This window comes from Macrotis lagotis, chromosome 2 (genome assembly GCF_037893015.1).
Source record: "Macrotis lagotis isolate mMagLag1 chromosome 2, bilby.v1.9.chrom.fasta, whole genome shotgun sequence".
In the NCBI taxonomy this organism is placed as follows: Eukaryota; Metazoa; Chordata; class Mammalia; order Peramelemorphia; family Peramelidae; genus Macrotis; species Macrotis lagotis.
The window spans coordinates 281,522,577-281,543,252 of NC_133659.1; the positions used below are offsets into that span (position 1 = coordinate 281,522,577).

Genomic DNA, 20,676 nt, shown 5'->3' on the forward strand with positions numbered 1-20,676 from the left:
TCATATTCAGAATATTGACAAAAAGGATAAAAGATGTGAATAATAACCAGTAGAGGGATTATAGGAAATTTTACAATTTTGGCAGAGTTGCAATTGATTAATGTTCAACTATTTTGGGATTAAGTTTGAAACTATGCTCAGAGAGTATTCCCATCTTTTAACCTAGAGAGCTCATTGCTAGACTAATACTTCCAAGGGTGTTAAAGACAGAGAAATGTACCATAAACCTCAAAACATTCATAACTACCACTTTTTATGGTAACAAAAAAGAGCAACAAAGTAGATGTCCAACAACTGATTAATGGCTAAATAAATTGAAGAACCTTCATGTTATAGCATTGCAAGAATGTAAGAAATGATAAAAATGGAGAAGTCAGAGAAATATGGTTGGTCCAATATGAACCATGGCAGAGCAAAGTAGAACAAAGAAAACAATATATACAATAATTGCAACAATGTATGTGGAAAGAACAATAGTAACAACAAAACAAAATGGAAATTTATGGAAGTAGGATAACCTTGAATCCTAATTGCACCTTTTGCCTCTGTGGAGTAGCATAGAACTATGAATACAGAATCTTGCATGCACCAGCAGACTTGATTGATGGAGTTATTTTGTTGAACTGTTTTGCTTTCTCTTCCTATTTTATTTGTTCCAAAGAATAACTTAAGGAGTGTGGAGAAGAAAATAGACATATTTGGAATTGAAGTTGTAAAAACAAAAAGTATTATTAAAAATTAAAACAAAGAATTCATTGATTCATACAGAGATCTATGGTTACTTTTCTTACTCTCCTTTCCCATTGTGCAAACCTAGCTTTGAGATCAGGTAGATGGCCCAGTGTGAACCCCATTTGAGTCTGCATTCAGGAAGACCTAAGTTAAAATCCAGTCTTGGTTCCTCTTACTTTAAATTTATTTATTTGTTTATTTATTCATTTATTCATTTAAAAGGCAATGGGTTTAAGTGATTGCCCAAGGTCATACAACTAGGCAATTTTTATGTGTTTGAGGTCGAATTTGAACTCAGGTCCTCCTGATTCCAGGGCTTATCCACTGTGCAAACCTAGCTGCCCCTCTCCTTTTCTTTAATGAGTATGCACTTGTCAGTGTATTTCACCCTAAATTGGACTTACTATTGACCTACAAATGATTCTATTTGATTCAAAACAATTTAATAAGAATTTTTTTAGTTGTTTTTTTTTTTTGCAAGGCAAATGGGGTTAAGTAGCTTGCCCAAGGCTACACAACTAGGTAATTATTAAGTGTCTGAGGCCGGATTTGAACTCAGGTACTCCTGACTCCAGGGCTGGTGCTCTATCTACTTCACCACCTAGCTGCCCCCAGTAAGAAATTTTAAAACAACCAGACATTTGGCATCTAGGGCAAGTTGAGAACAAAGGTGGGAAGACAAAGACACATACTGTGATTGGATTGCATTGCTTCACTGCAATGTCTTCTTATGATCCTGAGTGTCCTATGTGGTGTAACTCCTCAGCTTCAGTGACATAACATAGAGAATCCATTCCATCAGGTGATGTTCAGAGATAATGTGATGTTTGGGTGTTGGTGGGCAGGTTAAGGAATTAAAAAGGGTTTTTTTCATCATTTGCTGTAGGAAAATGAGACATGGGGAAAAATGTGCCCATCCCTCATTCCTCCACCCCATACATATGTTAGACATAAAGCAAAGACCTGATTGTTCTGTCCTGATTAAAGCTCTGATTAAGCATTTACTCCATTAATTATGTGTACATAATTTTAAAGGTGTCATTTTGCTCTCTAAAAAATTACATTTAAAATTAATTTCTTTTTGCTTTTAGAGACCAAACAATTATCTCTGTATTATTATTATTATCATTATTATTTATTATGCATAGCATCGGAATAGAAGCATGCACTATGATGATGTTTTAAGATTAGGTCTGAAAAATATCTTCATCTAGGTTTTTATAGATTTCCCATGAGTGGTCTATCTCAGTATTACTTGAAATATCTCTACTACAGGCAATTCCACCATTCCCTTTGTGCATCATTACACTGTCCAATTAACTGCTGCATTAGAAAAGGCATTAAAATTTTTAGAACCAAAATGTCCTTTTAAAAGTTTAGTCATTACTGTGGGTACTTGTGTGAAGTACTGAAAACAATTCCTTTTATGTTTTGTTGTTGTTTTCTTGCATATAATTAAACTTTATCTCCTTTTCTTTTAATCTTCTTCCTCCCCCTCCCCATTGCTGAAGAATTTTGTTGTACCTTAACAGAGCATGATTTGTACATTTTTCATTTTAAAATTAGATTGTTTTAAATTTCTTTTTATCCAACTTCTAGTGATGCTTTTAATGTGCCCAGGTAGTTCTGGTGAAAATATGCTTTTCAATTGGATGAAATGGAAGCATTGTTTACTTCAATAGTGCTACATTTTAAATTGGTTTGAAATGGACAATTAGCAAAGCTCCTTTGTAAGGATGACATGCAATAAGTGAAGTGTTCTATATTTTTAAAAAATCCAGTAATAAAAGTATACAATATATGTGTGTTTGTTGTTCAGTCATTTTTCAGATTCTTTCTGAAAACCTGAGGTTTTCTTGACAAAGATACTGGAGTACTTTGTCATTTCCTTCTCCAGTTCATTTGACAGATGAGGAAACTGAGGTAAACAAGCTTATGTGACTCATCCAGAGTCACATATCTAGTAAATGTCTATAGTTGGATTTGAACTCTGAAAGAGGAGTTTTCCTGACTTAAGGTCTAGACTCTATCGATTTTACCACCTAGCTACCCTATATGCATGGGTACATATTTGTATCTGTACATATACATATAATATACATACATATGCACACATATGCATATCAAATGAATATGAAAACTAGATGTTCAGATGGAACAGAAGAGTTCTTACCACCTTTTATAATTTAATATAGACTTTCTTTTAGGTTTGTTTTTTTTGCAAGGCAATGGAGTTTCTTAAGTGGCTTGCCCAAGGCCACACAGCTAGGTAATTATTAAGTGTCCACTCAGGTATTCCTGACTGCAGGGCCAGTGCTCTATCCACTGTACCACCTAGCCACCCCTAATATAGACTTTTACAAAACAAACTTTAATAAAATTCACAGTATCATATGCAATCCTTTTTTGTTCCTTTTTGTTATCGACTTGTTTGTGTTTATTGTGTGTATATAATAATTATAATATAATAAAAAAGCTCATTTTTGAAAAGAAAAAAATAAAGGCAACAGAGAATCCTTTACTTTAGATTTTTGTTCCTGCAGTTGCCAGTTGACCACTAGAGGTCACATGTGTACCTGAAATGTGAAACATTCTGCTACTTTCAGCTATTCAATGGGTTCTAGGTATGTTCAACAGGAATGAATAACAGTATCTAGGTGGAACGAAGCTATATAACGGAGCTCAAAAGAGCATTAATGGAAGAATCTACACCTCAGTTTTCAATTCTTCTCAATCTCAGTAGTCAGGGCTTTCTGATAACTATAAAGAAATTCTAGGTATTGCTATAGGGTAACAATCTGTAAGCAATGAGAAGTGCATAAATAGGATGGTAGCATTTAGAACTAGAAGAGACTTCAGTGATTATCTCATCCTATCTCTATGAAAGTTTAAGTCTATCACAATGAAGTGACTTGCCCAAGGTCACATAGTAGGTGTCAGAGCCATGATTCAAACCTAGAAGACCAATCTTCTTTAAATTATATTAAATTTCATTGAACTGAATCCAAAGACCTGATTTCAAATCCCAGATCTGTCACTAATTTGCCATTTTACCTCTGGCACTCAGTTTCTTCACTTGAAGGAGTTTGGGATCATAATATCAGAAGCATAGATTTAAAACTGAAAGTAGACCTTAAGATCTCATCTGATTAGATCTAATTCATTTTACATATGAGGAAGCAGGCCCAGAGAAGTGAAATATCTAATCAAAATTATATAAACAGAAAGTAGCAGATTCAGGATTTGAACCCATATCCTTTGCATCCCCAATTACTCTATGCATCACAATCACAACCATGTATGCCTGGCCAATAAAAGTGTTGGAGTAGCTCAATTTTGTCATATCTAAGTCTCTTCTAACTCAATGATTTGGGGATTCTTGATTCAATTCAATGTAATGTTTAGACACCTATGATGTAGTATCTACTAGCTGCATGACTAAGGGCTAGCCTTCTGGTCTCTGAGCCTCAGGCTCTATACTAAAATGATAAGTTCTAGATGACTTGTAATCCCAAACCTGGTATCCTTCAAAGAAATACTGACATGTCCTTGACATTTTGATACATATGGATATAAAGATGAAAATCAAGATGATCAGTGCTTTTAAAGAATTGAAACAGCACAAAAATAGACACAAATGGAATTTTATGAGCAGGTTATGGTTGAAGTGAGGGACAAGAAGAAGGGAACAATTTAGGGTCAATAGGTTTTTATATTGAAGTAGAGCTGGACATCTTTACAAATGCACCAAACTAGCTTAAGCAGATTCCCTACTGTCTTAGCATAGCCCAAATCATGAGTAAGATAGATAAAAGATAACCATAGGGTTTGATAAAGTACCTTTGCTATCAGATTCTATGCTTAATGTCTCATTTATTAGTCTTTCTGTCCCGATGTCTACTATTCTCTTTCTGCAAGAAGGGACCTAGACTAAAGAGACAGCATCAATGTTTATCAAGACAAGTTAAATTAGCCCAATAAACTATGGATTCTGTGCCCTCGACCCAAGGCATTTTCCTTTTATGAGGTAAGTGGAGTAAGAAAAGGGGGACAATCTGTTCTGATGATTCCCATACTCTGAGATTAATTGTTAAGTACTGGATATAAACATGTAGATAAGATGTATCTCACTTCTTATTCAGCAGACCTTCAACTATGCAGAATATTTTTAGAAACAGTAAGCAAAAACACCTCTGAGTTAAAATTGGCTTAACAAAGTTTATTTGCTAAAGCCTGTGAACTTTACTCCTTGCAAGAATATATTTACCTTTATTTTACACACAATTATAATAGTACTGGTTATCTGTTTTCTCAGTCCAGAGAAAATAAGAAGGAACAAATTAGAGTACAACAAGGGGAGAAAGGAAAACTCTTAGGAAATCATATGTTGATGACATTTTAAAATATGGTTACTGATTATAAAGAAGAATGAAAAATGCAAAACAAAACAAAACAAAAACCAAAGCACAAAAAAAGAACTTCTAGAATACCACTTGGGTATTTTTTACTGTGAACAAGGTTCTGGAACTGCTATCATTTATTTGTCAGGTTGCCAGAGCATGACTACTATGTCCTCTAGGGGATCTAGGGGTGACTGAGGGTTTGGAATTCTTGGGTCACACAGCTAGGTAATTATTAAGTCTCTGAGGCCAGATGTGAATTCAGGTCCTCCTGACTCCAGGGCCAGTGTTCTATCCACTGCTCCACCTAGCTTCTTTTCTGGCACTATTATTCTTGAACTCCCACTGATGTGCTTCCTTTCCCCAAATGATCAGTTGAAAATAGTTTCACTTGAGTCATATTTAGAAAGGGGTATTTGGTAAGGTGAGACAATAAGGAAAGTTGGTATAAACCAGCTTTCCAAAAGTTGTGCATACTTTCCTACCAGCACAGACAGATTCTAAGGGGAAAGTAGGAATAAACTTAAAAAGCACATGTAACAAAGGAATAAATCACAGCACCCAGTTACTGTAAGTTCTTTTCTCTTCACCCAGTGCTCAAGAAATTCTCTCAGGCATTGTTTAAGATCCCTCCCCACCTCTCCTCATCCCAACCTCTTTGTAGAGCAGTGAATCTGTCCAATTTTTCTTTGGTTCCCAAAGCAGATACTACCACCAGCTGCTGCTGTCTTGGGGCATAATTCTAGAATGTCATTGGAAAGATAAAAAGTCCCAAATTCTCTGAACCCTTTGAAGTTTAAAAAGTCTTTCTTGGTCCAAAATCTATAGTGTTCCTCTCATCCACAGTGACTATTTCTCAGGGATTTAGCTAGAATGCTTCCTACTGGTTCTCTATTAAGATTCATATCTCTGGCAGATGCTCTCTCTCTACTCAGATTCCAAACTGGTCTTCTATTTTGACCTACAAAAGTATGATTAAATTTTCTCAAACAATCTAGTTCATTTAAGGATTCTTCATACTTAATCTTAAATCTTTAATTGATTCCATACTTGTTATCACCACCTTAAGGTATCAGGACATTTAACCATTTATTTTAAATGTGGGGGTGGTGGTGGGATAACTTGATTGATATACTCAATCCCACCTTTATATACTTCAGTAACTGTTGAGGGTATGTATTAAGTATGAAATAACAATTGATGTTTGTAATGAATAATTTATTAAATGTATACTGTATACAAATCACTATGTTAAGCACAATGAATTCAAATAGAAAAGCTTAGAGGGTCCCTGATCTCAAGGAACTCACATTTTAATGGGAGAGGCAACACATATGGAAGGTTTTAGCTGCATTAAATGGAAAATTCTCTTGGTCCTTAGGATGCACCACAAAGCAGATGGTAATATTTTTTCTTTGGAAAATGGAAATGTTCATTCATAAAATCACATCAGTTTAATGGGAAACCATTTGTCAATGCCAAAGACTTTGGTGGCAAGAACTTTCTTTTCTTGGTCTTTAGTAGTTGTGGCTATAGTACTTTTGGAAGCAATTAGTTGCCAGGTTGCATCTTCGTAGAGTGATGACTGAGGACACGGGGCTAGAAACAATGTTATTTTCAAGGTTTTTGGCTTTAGAGTCCCGGGAAATGGTAGCCTAGGTAGTGGTGATGTTGATTTGACTTGTTCTGGCACATACTGTCTCTCTCATAGGGTCTTGCTGCTGAAGGAAGGCTCTGCTGTACTGAAGCTGTCTTGCCTGTCCTCTATGTGGAGGATGGTTGGTTGGTAGTTGGTGGAAATGGCTGACCCTTTTCCCACAGACGTTGCTTTTCTTCATTATTGACTGTGAACTGATGGTTGTCCTTCATTCTCAAAGAGGACCTTGACATCAGGAAGGTGATGTCATGACAAGCACATGCATTGGATTTTAGTGAGGGGGTGCTGTGCTAAGTTACCAATCTCACTTTCTCCTCCAGGGTCATCTGCATCCCTTGGCCAGATATAGATCAGGAGGACTAGAGATGACCCTGGATGCGAGGCAAATAGGGTTAAGCAACTTGCCCAAGGTCACATATCTAGATAGTGTCAAGTGTCTGAGGCTCGATTTGAACTCCCGTCCTCCTGACTCCATGGCCAACTCTCTCTCCACTGTGACACCTAGGTGCCCTAATGATGTCCAAAGTATCAAGAATCTGCATGCACACATGCATGTGTACATGCACATGTACAGGTACAGATAAAAGCACATGCACATGAACACACATACCACACATGCACATGTTCATGCAATGAACATGCACATGCAACACACACTCACACCACACAGCAATGCAGTGCAACACACAAACATGCAGCATGCACACATGCACATGCACACACATGTATGTGCATGCATGCGCACACACATGTGCACAAAGTGTTTAAGAAACCAAACAACATTATATAGATTATGGAAACATTTTTATTAAAATGGATATTTTAAAAAATTCTAATACTTAAAGTAGTAAGCTTCAATTACTTGGAATATCTACTTATATGAAACAACCCATTCCCCAGAGATGACAGATCTATCACAACAGTTTAGATTGGGAAAGTATCTTAGAGATACCAAATGCTTCTACATTTTCCAAAGTTAATCTAATAGCAGTTGCTACTATATATCAGTTATGTACTATCAATAGCTCCTGTTTACATAATGTTCTATGGTTTATAAATAATAACACATTTATTTAGCAGAAAGCACTTTCTTCACAACAACCTTTGTGAGGTAGGTGGTGAACATATTTTATCCCAATTTTTCAGATGAGAAAATGAAACCAGGATATTAGTAGCTAAATTTAAGCAGGGAAACAATGTGGTCTTGTTGAAAGAGCACAGAAAACTGGTAATGACCTGGATTCTATTCCTGACTCTGCCCCTATTTAGTGATATAACCTTGTCCAAATCACTTCTCTGATCTCATTTTCCTCATTTGTACATTGAAGAGATTGTACTAGATAATCTCAAAAAAAATCTCTTCCTACTTCAAATTTATAGGATTTTAGAGATAAGAGAGAAAGTTTGAGGTATTTTGAAAAGATTAAGAAATCTGAAGTTGGAATATCTGCGTTTAAAACCAGAATCTTCCTCTAATTAGATGTCATCATAGCTTTTAGCCTCTCTTATCCCAAGTCTCCTAATTTATAAAATGGAGAGGGAACTGGGTGAGATAATTCCTAAGGTTCCCTTCCACATCCCATGATCCTATAATCTTATGACCAAGCAAACAATTCCCTTAGTGTGTGATGTACCATCTTTTGCTTGAAGCCTTTCCTGATTATCTAGCTTTGCCCATGTACTCCTTTGGAGAATATCTTGTATTTAATTATTTTGTATATAATTTATTTTACAGCTATAGTTTTTGCTTATTATGTATAATATACAAAATGCAAGTTCTAGTATTTATGTAGGTATATTTACATGTTAATATATCTACTTCCTGGTTATTTCCAACACATTCTGCCTGCTCTCTGGCTATTTTCTCCATTATCCTTCTGTCTCTGTAATCCTGGATTCCACCCTTGGGTCTGTTGGTTCTGATGAGTGAGCTTTTGTCTTATCTCACCTAGAACCCATCTCCTAAGCATCTAATATCCCCAATGCTTTGCACATAGTGAACACTTATAAACTGAACTTATTCATCCATCTTCATACCAAGTCTTACTCTCTTCCTTTTTTGACAGGATTACTAAACTAGTAGATGAGGGAATGCTGTGGATATAATTTACCTAGGTTTTGGCTAAACTTTTGATGAAGTTACTCATCATTTTCAAGAAGATGGAGAGATATGGATTTGAAAATAATATAATCAGATATATTTAGAACTGGTTGGATGGTCAGATGGAAAGTATAGTTAGTAAAAGGTCCAATGTCAATGTAGCAGATGATCTCTATAGTACAATGCCTCAGGGATCTGTCTTTGTCTCAGTGCTCTACATCATTTAAAATTTTTTTTTATCATTTTTATCAATAACTGAAATAACTAAGATTCTTAATTACATAAGTAGATATTGGATTTATTGTTATTCATAAATTTTAAGTTATTTATAAATATCTTAGATAACAGATGGTAATTTATTTGGAACTCTCATCATCAATTTGGCAAGTGGGATGGCCTGGGAAAATACTGAAGGGTATAGGGTTTAGAGGTCATCAGGAGGAGAAAGACTAGTTCTGAGAGGAGTAAGATATAGGGAAAGATTGAAACACAGGAGATGATCAGATACATTTCAGATTTCTTGATTATGGAAGTAGAAAACATGTGAATAATGGTGAGATCCAGGGTTTGACTTTGCTTTTTTAAGTCTGAAGTAGAATGGAGGAGTAGGTCAAGGTAATTGAGTAGAGTAAGATTCTGGAAGGTTAGGGTGTTTAACAGATCATCAACATAAGATCTAAAATAAAAGGACATGAGTTAGGATGGAAAAATGATCTAGGGGCTAGTAGCTAACTGTCACAAACACCTGGACTGGGAGGAAATATTGTTTTGTGACGACAACTGAGGAAATGGCAATGGGGAACAAAAAAAAATATTTCCCCCTCCAGAAGCAATTAGAGAAGGTTCAATTGTATTGGTGCCCACTGTCTTGAGATTATGGCAGGAACCATATTCCTGTGAGCGCCAAAAAAAAAAATAAAAAGAGTTTGAAAGGAAGAGACCTCAATGGAAGAGATAACTGTTAATTGTGCAGCAGGTGAGTCAGAAAGCATAGTGGAAGGAAGGACCAGTTAGATTTGGAGCCAGTCATTAAAGAGCTAGGGTTGAGGAGGATAGGGATAAGGGAACAAACAGCAAAGGTTGTGAGTTGGCAGGCAAGTTGTTTATTGGAGTGGGAATCAGTATCACTAAGACTAGAAGAGTACGAGAGAGTGGGAGTTCGCTAAATTTGGTACAATTTAGATCTTTACAGTTGCATTCATAAACAATAGACCAAATCTCATGGGACTCTTCAAATCTCATTGCAATTCTATGTTAGTAAATGTCTGTTTTAACATTTTCCTGTGTTTCTTCATCAGATGGTTTAAGATTTGTAGTTGAATCCTCCATGGAATCAAAGTCTCAAAGACAACTAAATAGCAACTTGCCCTCATTATTTGAACCTATTGGGCTTTCAATTGAAATAGCTCTCTCCTCTTTTTCTCTGTTCTTAAACAGAAGTTTTCCAAACAGGGTAACATGAGTGAAATCACTGACTGGGTCCATATGAACCTCAGGTCAAACACAAGACTATAAAGTTGGGGTCAGAGGGAACCTTAGAAATGAAGTTTTCTCATTTGTGACAGTAGGAAACTGAGGTTAAGAGAGATTAAATAACTTCCCAAGGTCAACCTGGAAGGAAAAAAACAGATTCAAGATTCAAACCAAAATAATCTCACTCCAGATGCAAGGTTCTTTCCTAATTCTGTTTTTCAGGGACTTTGAGAGGAACCTTTACCATGTCCATGTCCAGAACTTCTCATATATATTGCCCAAAGCCCTAAAATCTGTTGTTCAATGATTTTCTCTTCCACTTTAAGACTTTGGTGTCTTTAAATGCAAATATTTCCTGGGAGAGGTAATAACTGCAGAAGAGATGTGTAAGGGTAAAGGTTTTCAAGTGATAGGGTCAGGGAAGCTTTTTGACATTAAGGAAATCAACTTGGCCTTGATTTCTCTCCTGACTAGTGTCCATTCAAAATCTTAATGCAGTTTTAATCTATTTAAATTATTAAAGTTTAAAACTATTCCAAGACTTTTGAAACATCCTACATAACACTTTAGATATTTAGCTTTGGGGAGTTTGAAAAAAATCTTATATTAACTTAGATCCCAAGTGATAAATTGAGAAGAAACATTGCAAAGTGAGGGAAATATTGTATTTGATGTACCCTCAACCCTGAGTTTGAATTCTACTTTGTAACCACGGCAATGCAATTAACTACTCAGAGTCTTATTTCCTTACTTGTAAAATGGAAATAATAATACTTTTATCATCTACTCCACAGGTCCCCTCATGATAAATGTGATTCATAAATAGATATTTATATTGGGGTGCCAAGTGGCATAGTATAGAGGCACCCAACTTGTTAGTTGATTGACACTGTCCAAGTCACTTAAATTTTTTGTATCTCAGTTTCTTTGTAAAAAATGGGAGAATTTGCTTGGGTGACTTCTGAGATACTTCCTGGCTCTAAATGTATGGTCCTGTGATTCTAGGAAATATTTTGGAGGCATGAAGGTGCAATTAATAAGCAAGAGAAGATCTGGGTTTTACCATTAGACTATTACATGTCGATGCTCCAAAATATTTCAGTTCTTTCTGTAATAGGAAAAATTTTTGGAGTACCTTCAATTCTTGAAACTCCACTGGTAATCCCCATTTTACTTATCACAAAACTTAAATTGATGTGAATTTAAAATGAGCCAGATTAGCAGGGCTAATCTTGGAATCAAGAAGAACTGAGTTCAAATCCTTCCCCTAACATTTACTAGGAGTGTCACTATGAGAGAATGACAATTTCTATGTTCTTCTTGCATTTAAAACCCCACAGGACTAAATAATAGAGTGAAAGAATTACAGACCCGTCCTGTAAATCAGGTTAAGGCAGGATTCTTTGCCAGTCTGGCATAGAAGAGCATGAGACTCTTTTGGAGAAAAAGCATGAATCAATGGTCAGTATTTTTGAATATTTATGAGTTTTAACTACTGCTTAAGAATATCCATTTTTCCTATATTCTGTTTCAAACTGATTCAGAATTCTTTTTTCAATGAAAAAGTTCAAATCAACTTGAAAAGAGAGTGATGGACATAACAAATTCATTCTGTGGGTAAACATTATTTAGCAAAGCACATGCAAATAACTCAATTTTGAATAGGTATATGACAAATCTGTAAACATGCACAATTTAACACTGGTCCATTTCATTTGTTATAAAAAATTTGCTTTTCTACCATAGGGTGACTTCCTGTAATTGAACTTGATGTGTGTAAACATCATGTCTTCCAGGAAATCTTTTTTTTAGTTGAATTAAGCTTTTTATTTAATGTTACAAAAAATATTTAGTCAAACAGACCAAAACCCATGTCATCATCAGACTCCTTGGATTCTTCTTTTTTTGCTTCCTCTTTATTCTTCTCCTCAGCTGGGGCAGTTGTGCTAGAAGGAGCAGCACCTCCAGCAGGGGCAGCACCACCAGCTGGTGGGGCAGGTCCACCAACTCCTACATTGCAGATGAGACTTCCAATATCGACATTGGACAGAGTCTTGGCAAATAGTCCAGGCCAGAATGCTTCAACCTGCTGCTTTAATGAGGGCATTAATTTTATCCTCCATGATGATAACTTCATCATCGTGAAGAATAAGGATGGAGTAGATGCAAGCGAGTTTGGAGATGGCCATTTTGGGAGATGGATGAGGAGACTTGTTTGTATAGTGGTCTTAGTTGCCAGCTGAAGTGAATTCACTTCAACTCAGCTTTAGCTTTAGAAAAAGAGCCAAGCACCTTACACTTTAATCCTAAACTAAATTTTAATTTGAGACATTATTTTTAGATGTTTTGGAATTATTCTTCTAGATGTATGTCTCGACTATCCTTGTCACCATAATAATTCTTTATGATGAGATTCTTTTTTTTTTTGTTTCTTCTGATTTATCTGTTTTTATTTATCTGATTTATCTGTTTCTTCTGATTATCTGATTTTGGACTTTATATTAGGTTAAGGCTCTAGAGGAAGTGTCTGGATTGTACTTGTGTCTTCTACAATCCTATGACTGAGTTTTCAGGGTACTGAGAGTTTGCATTACTCTAGGACCTCTGAGACAGCTCAGGCTGGTGACCTGTAAAGTTTTTGTGCTCCCAAATTTTCTGATTCAGGGTAAAATCTGAGTGCTGCAGTTTTTGGTTTAGCTCTTCAAATTCCTGATCTGAATTTTGGTTTGAGAAATGCAGCTGTAGGCTTATCTCTAGTTGACGTACTGGCAAACTAATGCTAGACTCAGCCACTGTTAGCAAGGTCTGCTGGTTCAGAGTCAAAAATCATAGGCTCCTTTTTGGTCTGGGCTTCTTGCTTTAGTTATTCTGTTGGATGTTCAGATTGAACTGGAGAATGAAAGTGAGATTTTCCTCTGCTCCTAGGTGAGGGTCACACAGCTCTTGCTTACCTCTATACTATCTCTTCTTCATATTATGAGTCAGAATGAAAAATTGACTACATGTATGGAAAAAATTAGAGCTATGGATAAGAAATCTACAAAATAGCATTTTGATATATTTGATAATTAAAAAATGCTTGCTATACAAAGGAAATCACTATGTTGGAGGCAGCCAGGTGGCACAGTGGACAGAGTGCTAGGCATAAGACCTGAATTAAAATTCAGCCTATGTGACCCTGGGCAAGTCACTTAATCTCTTTTTGTCTCAGTTTTCTCATCTGTAAAAAAAAGAATGATAATAGAACCTATCCCCTAAGGCTGTTGTGAAGATCAAATATGATACTATTTGATAGCAGATGCTATGAAATGTTATTTTTATTATTTGTTATAACTTATCAGTTATATTTTATTATTTTTATTTATTTATTATGTTATTATTATGTATTTGTTTCTCATTCAATACATAGATCATTACTCCTAGACTGAGATCCTTTCCTTAAATTGCACTGGATCTACGCTTTAGTTCTACTTAGTGAAAGAAAGCTGGCATTTGACCCCATTCCTTCTTGCTTAAGTTCCAGTCTTTCCCAGATCTGGGACCTTTTTTTTTGCTCTAGTGTACAGGTCAGGGGAGCTCTCATTCAGTCTCTGTGCTAGAAAACCTTGCGTGACTTTTTCTGATTAGACTCCATGTCTAACTAATGTCCACAAACCTCTTTGTATTTCTGTACTGACTTGGATTAGAAAAAGAACAAATTTTCCTTTGTGAAATCTTCCTTTGATTTCCCAAGTTAGGACCTGATCTTGTCTTTTCAGATCTTGGTAGAATAGTTGTGTGTACTTCTTGCTATTCCACTATCTTGGCTAGTCTTTTCTCTCATTTGATTATATATACAATTGTATATTTTTGAGTTCAAATGGTAGAAATCCAATCCCTTCATTTTACAGATTAGGGGATTGAGAGCCAGGAAAGTTAGATGATTTTCCTAGAATCACATAGTTATTAAGTAAATGAGTTAGGCAATGAATCCAGATCTCCCTTGCAATGCCAAAGTCAAAATACAATTTCAATATAATTGACTGGTTTATAAAAAAGCCCTCAAATGATCCATTATCAGATAATTGTATTGAATGATAGGGATCATTTGATATCAGAATGAAATAGAATTATTTGCATTAATTGAAAATGTGACCCCCCTCCTTTGACCTGGACACATCACTTGCTTTATAATCATTATTTGAAGAAAGGTGAGGAGTTAAATATAGTTTTTCAAATTGTTACAGAATAAACAACTTTATTCCAAGCTCCTGGCAAAAACTGTGATGTTATAAGGGGACAAGGGCACTTCTATAGTTCTGTGAAACATGCTGACTTTCTCCTTCCAAAGAAGTTTGAAGAGGGTTTGAGGTAGAAGAAGAAAAAATTTTGGTATTTTGTAAGTGATAACAAAAGAGATGAAGCAAGTTCATTTTATGTTAGTTTTTCTCCTGAAGTTTGGATATTTCCTGGTTGCTTTTGAAAATTTGAGTTCTCTAAATTTATCAGTATAAGGTTCTCTATTTCATACTATGATTCAGAATGATAAATTGTCTATATTTATTAAAAAGTTAAAGCTATGTATTTACAAAATATTTTCAATACATTTACAAATGTAAAAACAATTTGCCCTGCAAATGAAATAGAAGTAAATAGTCTTACTAATAATCATTTGACTGACCTTCAGAAGCAATTCTCATTTCATTTTAAAGAACTAGATATTTCTAAATATGAATGGATAATGAACCCATTTTCCACGGACAGTTATGATACATTAAATTTTATTATTCAGCTAGCAGCAAGATCTGGAATATCACTCTTCAGGATGGACTAAAGATTGTTTTTGTAAGCTACAAATATAAAAATTATAACATTTTATCAGCATCTTACATTACATTATTGTTTGATTAAAATTTGTATGTTGTTATTAAAAACTAAAGCATTCTTAATTTTATTTTGATAAATCGTGAACCTTTTCTTATGGATCACACTAAGGGCAATGAAGGCTGGATAAGAGACACATAATCAGTAAAAAAAAACTTTGAAGACAATCAGGATATAATTACTGATTTATATTTGCATTTGGACAAAATATGAATTGAGAAAATTATAGAGGGTGAGGACTATTTAAATGTTGGTTTTGTATCCCCACTAGTGTCTGTCACATGGTAGTTCCTCAATAAGTACTTGATTATTTTCTGAAAAGTGGCTCCGCTCCCCATAAAGGAAGTATTACAATATGAAGTATTGGCAAGTACTGGTGCACAAGATGAAGTTTTGTTTTTAGTTTTTGCAAGGCAAATGGGGTTAAGTGGCTTGCCCAAGGCCACACAGCTAGGTAATTATTAAGTGTCTGAGACCGGATTTGAACTCAGGTACTGCTGACTCTATCCAGTGCGCTACCTTGCTGCCCCAAGATGAATTTTCTTAAAATTTTTATTACCAACCAATTTGACAGAACTCTACCAGAAAAGAAACTTCTAAAAGGAGAAATCTGGGCGTCTTGGCTTTTTACCGACTGGCAAATAACTATAGTGAAAATTCTCTCTTGGAATTCCTTTAAGGTGACATCTGCATACAAGTAATATTCTGGAACTAGAGGTTTCCTTTTTCTCTTTGTGTAAAGGAAATCTGAACTTCAACTGTCAGTTCAAACTTCTAACTCTCTTCTCCCTCTGGAGGGAGACACAGTCCAGCTTTTATATCAGATTCCATTTCCTTCCTTCTCTCACTCTCCTTTTTCTGCAGGACCATTGTTTCTTTTCAGTAAGATAGTAGCAACTTGCCGAATTGACTGTTGGGGGAGAAGCTGAGGCGATGCTGCCGGATCTTTCTATCCCATTTTACGGCTAAATTCAGCCAGGAGCCTTGTGCTAGAGACTTCTGGAGTTTCAATTGGATTCTGTGGGGCTGTAATTCATTCCTAATTCCCTGAAGAGATAGGTGGGCTCGAGTCTAGGAAAGATAGCAAAACTCTACTCCTAAAGGATTTTTTTAAAAAGGAAATCTCCAGTTTCTTTTGCCAGTGCAGCTTTCGAAGAAGGGACAGAGAAAGAAGGTTTGTAAATTCCATACATCCGTCTGTTTTGGGATTTGGGTTTGTTTCCTCTTTGCCGCCCCTCTTTTACCCCTTCCTTTCCTCCCAACCCGGGGTCTCTAGTGAAGTGACACAAACGACACTTGCCCAGCCGTGTGCGGCGTTGGGACTCACACCTTTTCTTCCCTAGTGACAGCACCAGAAGTAGTTGAGGGAGGAGGACGGGGGGACGTTTAGTAAACGGTAGGTTTCCTGGAACTATTGGGAATAATCGGAAGCCACTGCAACTGCCCAGGAGTTGCTGTTAAGGGGACTCTAGGAGCCAGAGCAAAGTCGAGAGAGAGAGAGAGAGAGAGAGAGAGAGAGAGAGAGAGATTCAGAGACAGAGATAGAGAGGGAGACAGAGACAGAGAGGAGAGAGAAATATAAAGTATATATATGTATATATATATATATATATATATATATATATATATATATATATATATATATATATATAGAGAGAGAGAGAGAGAGAGAGAGAGAGAGAGAGAGAGAGAAGCTGCCAGAGACCTGCTAACAACAACCTTGCTATATCAGGACAGAGAATCTCCAGGAAGGGAAGGAAGGTAGCAGGGAGAGACCGAGATCCCTCTGGTCTCTCACTGTCTCTGCCCTAAGCTCCAGCAACAGCTTCCTCTTTCTACACACCGGGTGAGACCCCGAGAACTCGAGATGACCGGAAAACTAGATAATTCGTGGAAGATGCTGCTTTCCTGAAGGTGAAACTCCAATTTGCCTTTCCAGAGAGAGAGAGAGAGAGAGAGAGAGAGAGAGAGAGAGAGAGAGAGAGAGAGAGAGAGAGAAAAGAACAAGGAGTTGGTGTGCTTGCCTGGGAGGGAGAGGGAGAGCAAAAAGAGAGGGAGAGAAAGAAAGAGAGGCAGCGTGTGACGAGGATAAGTCTTTGCTTGGCATTTAAAGCAAACAAATCGGGACCGGTATAATAGAGGTAATCGCTGCAAGAGGTTCTTAGATTCTGGCAGTTTGGAGGCTGAGCTGGACCTCCCCACTCCACCGAGGACTGGTGGCGGGAGCCCGAGGAGCTGTCCAGGGCGCCGGGACATGGGCTATCTCAATCAACAAATCTTGTGATTACTGTGGCTCGGAGCAAATAATAATAATAATAATAATAAATAAAAAAGGAAGAGTGAGACGCACGCATCCTCCCCACCACCTGCTTTGGGGATTCCGGGTTGGATTTCAGGAGATTCCTGAAACCTCTCTTTGCCATCCAAAAGGAGGAAATATTCTCTCTCTCTCTCTCTCTCTCTCTCTCTCTCTCTCTCTCTCTCTCTCTCTCTCTCTCACACTCACACATTCACACACACACATACTCTCTCTCTCTCTCTCTCTCCCTCTCTCTCTCTCTCTCTGTCTCTCTCTCTTTCTCTCTCTCACACTCACACATTCACACACACACGCGCGCGCGCGCACACAGGGTCACACTCACACGCCCGCTCCAAGCACACACCAGCAGACCGCAGGTCCCTATGCCCCTGGATGGTGAAGGCGAACTGGGATTTGGCAAGCGATGCAATAAGGATAAGGCTGGCGCCTGCCCCCCGGCAGCTACAGGAGTGCCGCTCGGTGTTGCCACCGGCAAGCCGGGCTGCAGGTAGGTGCGACAGCAGCCACCTCACCTCCCTGCCCAGCTGGAGGCTCCGTCTAGGGGTGGAGTGAACCGAACTGGCTTGGCGCTGTTGTAGACCAAGGTAACCCGAGTGGATCTGGGGGGGAGGCACGGAGCCCAATATCGCTCCCTCTCTCTCGGTGGTCTCGGTCTACACTGGGCTCGAGGGTAAAAAGGGGCACATACGGGCTGGGCGCGCAGTGTCCTACCTTCCTGTCCAAAGGAGCGCCGCGGTGGGCGCCCCGCGGAGAGGTGAAGGTGTCGGAGTCACGATCCAGAGGTACAGGGAAAGGGCTCAGGAGGGACTCCCTCTTTCTGCCCCCCTTCTCTTTGCTCCTAAACTGATCAGGAATCCAAGCCATGGGATTCCCAGTCCCCGATCAATCCCAGGCTGTAACCATATTGGACTCCTAATAAGTAGAAAGAGTCTCGTCCTAGGAAGGATCAATGGAATGTGTCAGATGGCCTTTTGGAAAGCCCCACTTTCTGTCCACTTCTGATTAGTTAATTCTCCGGCCTGTCTGCCCAAGGTGGGGCGCTTTACTGAGGTTATCGATTTCTCCACCTAACTATTTTTCATAAAGGACCAGGCTAGTAGTAAGCGCCAGAGACCCAGATAGCCAGACATTTACTACAGCTTGAAGAATGATCTCTCGGGTCTTAAGGGAATGATGCAAAGCATTAAGAATCATTTGTTAAGGAGGAAAAACAATGGCTTGAAGAACATTTAGTTTTGAACCTTTGCTTTCTGAACAGATCACCTCCCAATCGTGGTAATGACATCGGAATTTATTTTTCGGGGTTGCTTTGCAGATTCTTCTTTTTTCTTTATCACTAAGTGGTATTTTCTTTCCCGCTACCTACCCTCGCTCACTTCGCAGTGGGGGAATTAGTTCGCTGTAACTGATCCCCTGACTAGGAAAGTTTTACAACTGCGCCCTATTTCTCTGTGAACAGTGGTATTAGTTGGCTAGCATCTCCACGCACAGAACACACAGCTGGAACTCTCTGGGTGGTTAGGAATGGCTGTAGTTGGAGCCAGCACCTTCCTATTCCGTGTATTATCTTCCAGACCAAGAGTTAAACAATTGAAGTGCTTAGAATCAGACTTGTAGTTCCGATCTCTCTCTTTTAAGGAGAGTTTGGCTTGAGGCTGTTAAGACAGAAAATTAAACACCTTGCGTTTGTGAGCACGGAAGGAATCTCCTATTGACCCTAGCACAGTTCTTAAATGGGAGGTATGTTTAATCCTATCTCTCAAAGTCCTTTAAAGCATCGGGGTGTTTTAGGGTTTTCTCTCCTCACTGGATGGATTTAAATAACCATTGACTAAATGATAATTATCTGGCTTCTGGCTTCCTACTAGATTGCTTGAGACATCAACATTCAGACCGTTATCAATTAACTCTTTAAAACGGTTTTATTAGGCAATATAAGCAAAGGCAAATTAGGAATTAATTTTAGATTTCTTGCTGAAGTGCCCAAATACAAGAACTTGTAGAGATTGGAAGCACTTCCGAAGCCATTTTAAAAACAAGAGCACAAAGATTATCCTTATTTACCCCGGTCTTTTACACTTGCACATTAATTCTTCTCTTGGTGGATCTTGGTCAATATCCAAATTTGACATTCAAGGTTTTCATTTTAAAAACAGCATATCATTCTGTTTTCTTTCTTCTTCCTTCCCACTCCAGTTTGAGCTTTATTATATGGGGACAATTGTTTTGATCTTCAATTTACTAACGCCCTGCTTTTTAAAGATAAGCTGCTACTTGTAACCACACTGGTCTTTGCATCATTATCATTCTTCTAATTCCTGGCTAAAGAAATAGGTTGCATTATTTATAGATAAAATAGAATGAGAGCAGTGTTACTACTCACTGAATACTTAGTTTACTTGTAGTCAAGCATAGGAAGACTCGAAAGTGAGAAAAATATACAGTTGGTCTACGTTGCCTGGTTAGCAGTAATATAGTTTTTGGAGATGAAAGACTTGATTCTCTTAATAGTATTTTAACCAGTATATTCAGTAGAGTGCAAGTAAACCAGCAAGTGCATTTGGTCACATGTTTGCACATAGCATATATCTCTTAGAGCGAGACCAAGAAATTCAAACATTAAAGTTGACACTTGTACTGTAATCATGTAGATTGTGTTGGAAGAGAATCAAGATTTGGGAGTGTGTGTGTGATTTTATATATGTAAATAGGAGGTATTTTAGTAATGGCAAAGTGATGTGCAAAGATCTACTGAAATGTAGGTTTGTGTAGAAAGAACATTCTGTTTAATACTGCATTTGCTAACAACCAAGTTTCAAAATGTAATGATGTATGATCCCTAAAAAATGAACTCTGTTTTCAGATGAAATCACTTTATTCTTTTATGAAATATAAAATGTTAAAGCTGTATGATAATATCAGACTTATTAAAATAAGACCTTCTACATGAAAATAATCTCCTTCTGTCAGACTTTTAAAATTCTAGGAACCCTTAATTATCTTAACAATAACTCAAAGATTTTTTAATAACTATTCAATATTAGTCTATCACTAATTTTAGTCTCTCTTTATCCCTAATGATAGGATATGAATCACCTGTTACAGGTAGAGTCTAAGGAGGATCTTCTCT

At 37.3% G+C, this 20,676-nt stretch overlaps 1 protein-coding gene and 1 pseudogene across 6 annotated transcripts in view; one reads left to right on the top strand and one right to left on the bottom strand.

Moving 5' to 3' along the window:
* The window catches only part of TAFA2 (TAFA chemokine like family member 2), a 615,297-nt gene that overhangs the window by 57,929 nt on the left and 536,692 nt on the right, over positions 1–20,676 (top strand). Inside the window, exon 1 of one of the 6 annotated variants that reach the window (XR_012476196.1) lies at positions 16,133–16,400. The exons of 3 other annotated variants lie outside the window; for them this stretch is intronic. The gene's annotated coding sequence lies outside the window, so the exon portion shown is untranslated. 2 more of the 6 variants (XR_012476197.1, XR_012476198.1) reach the window with 2 other exon arrangements.
* LOC141511715 (large ribosomal subunit protein P1 pseudogene) lies at positions 12,213–12,552 on the bottom strand (annotated as a pseudogene).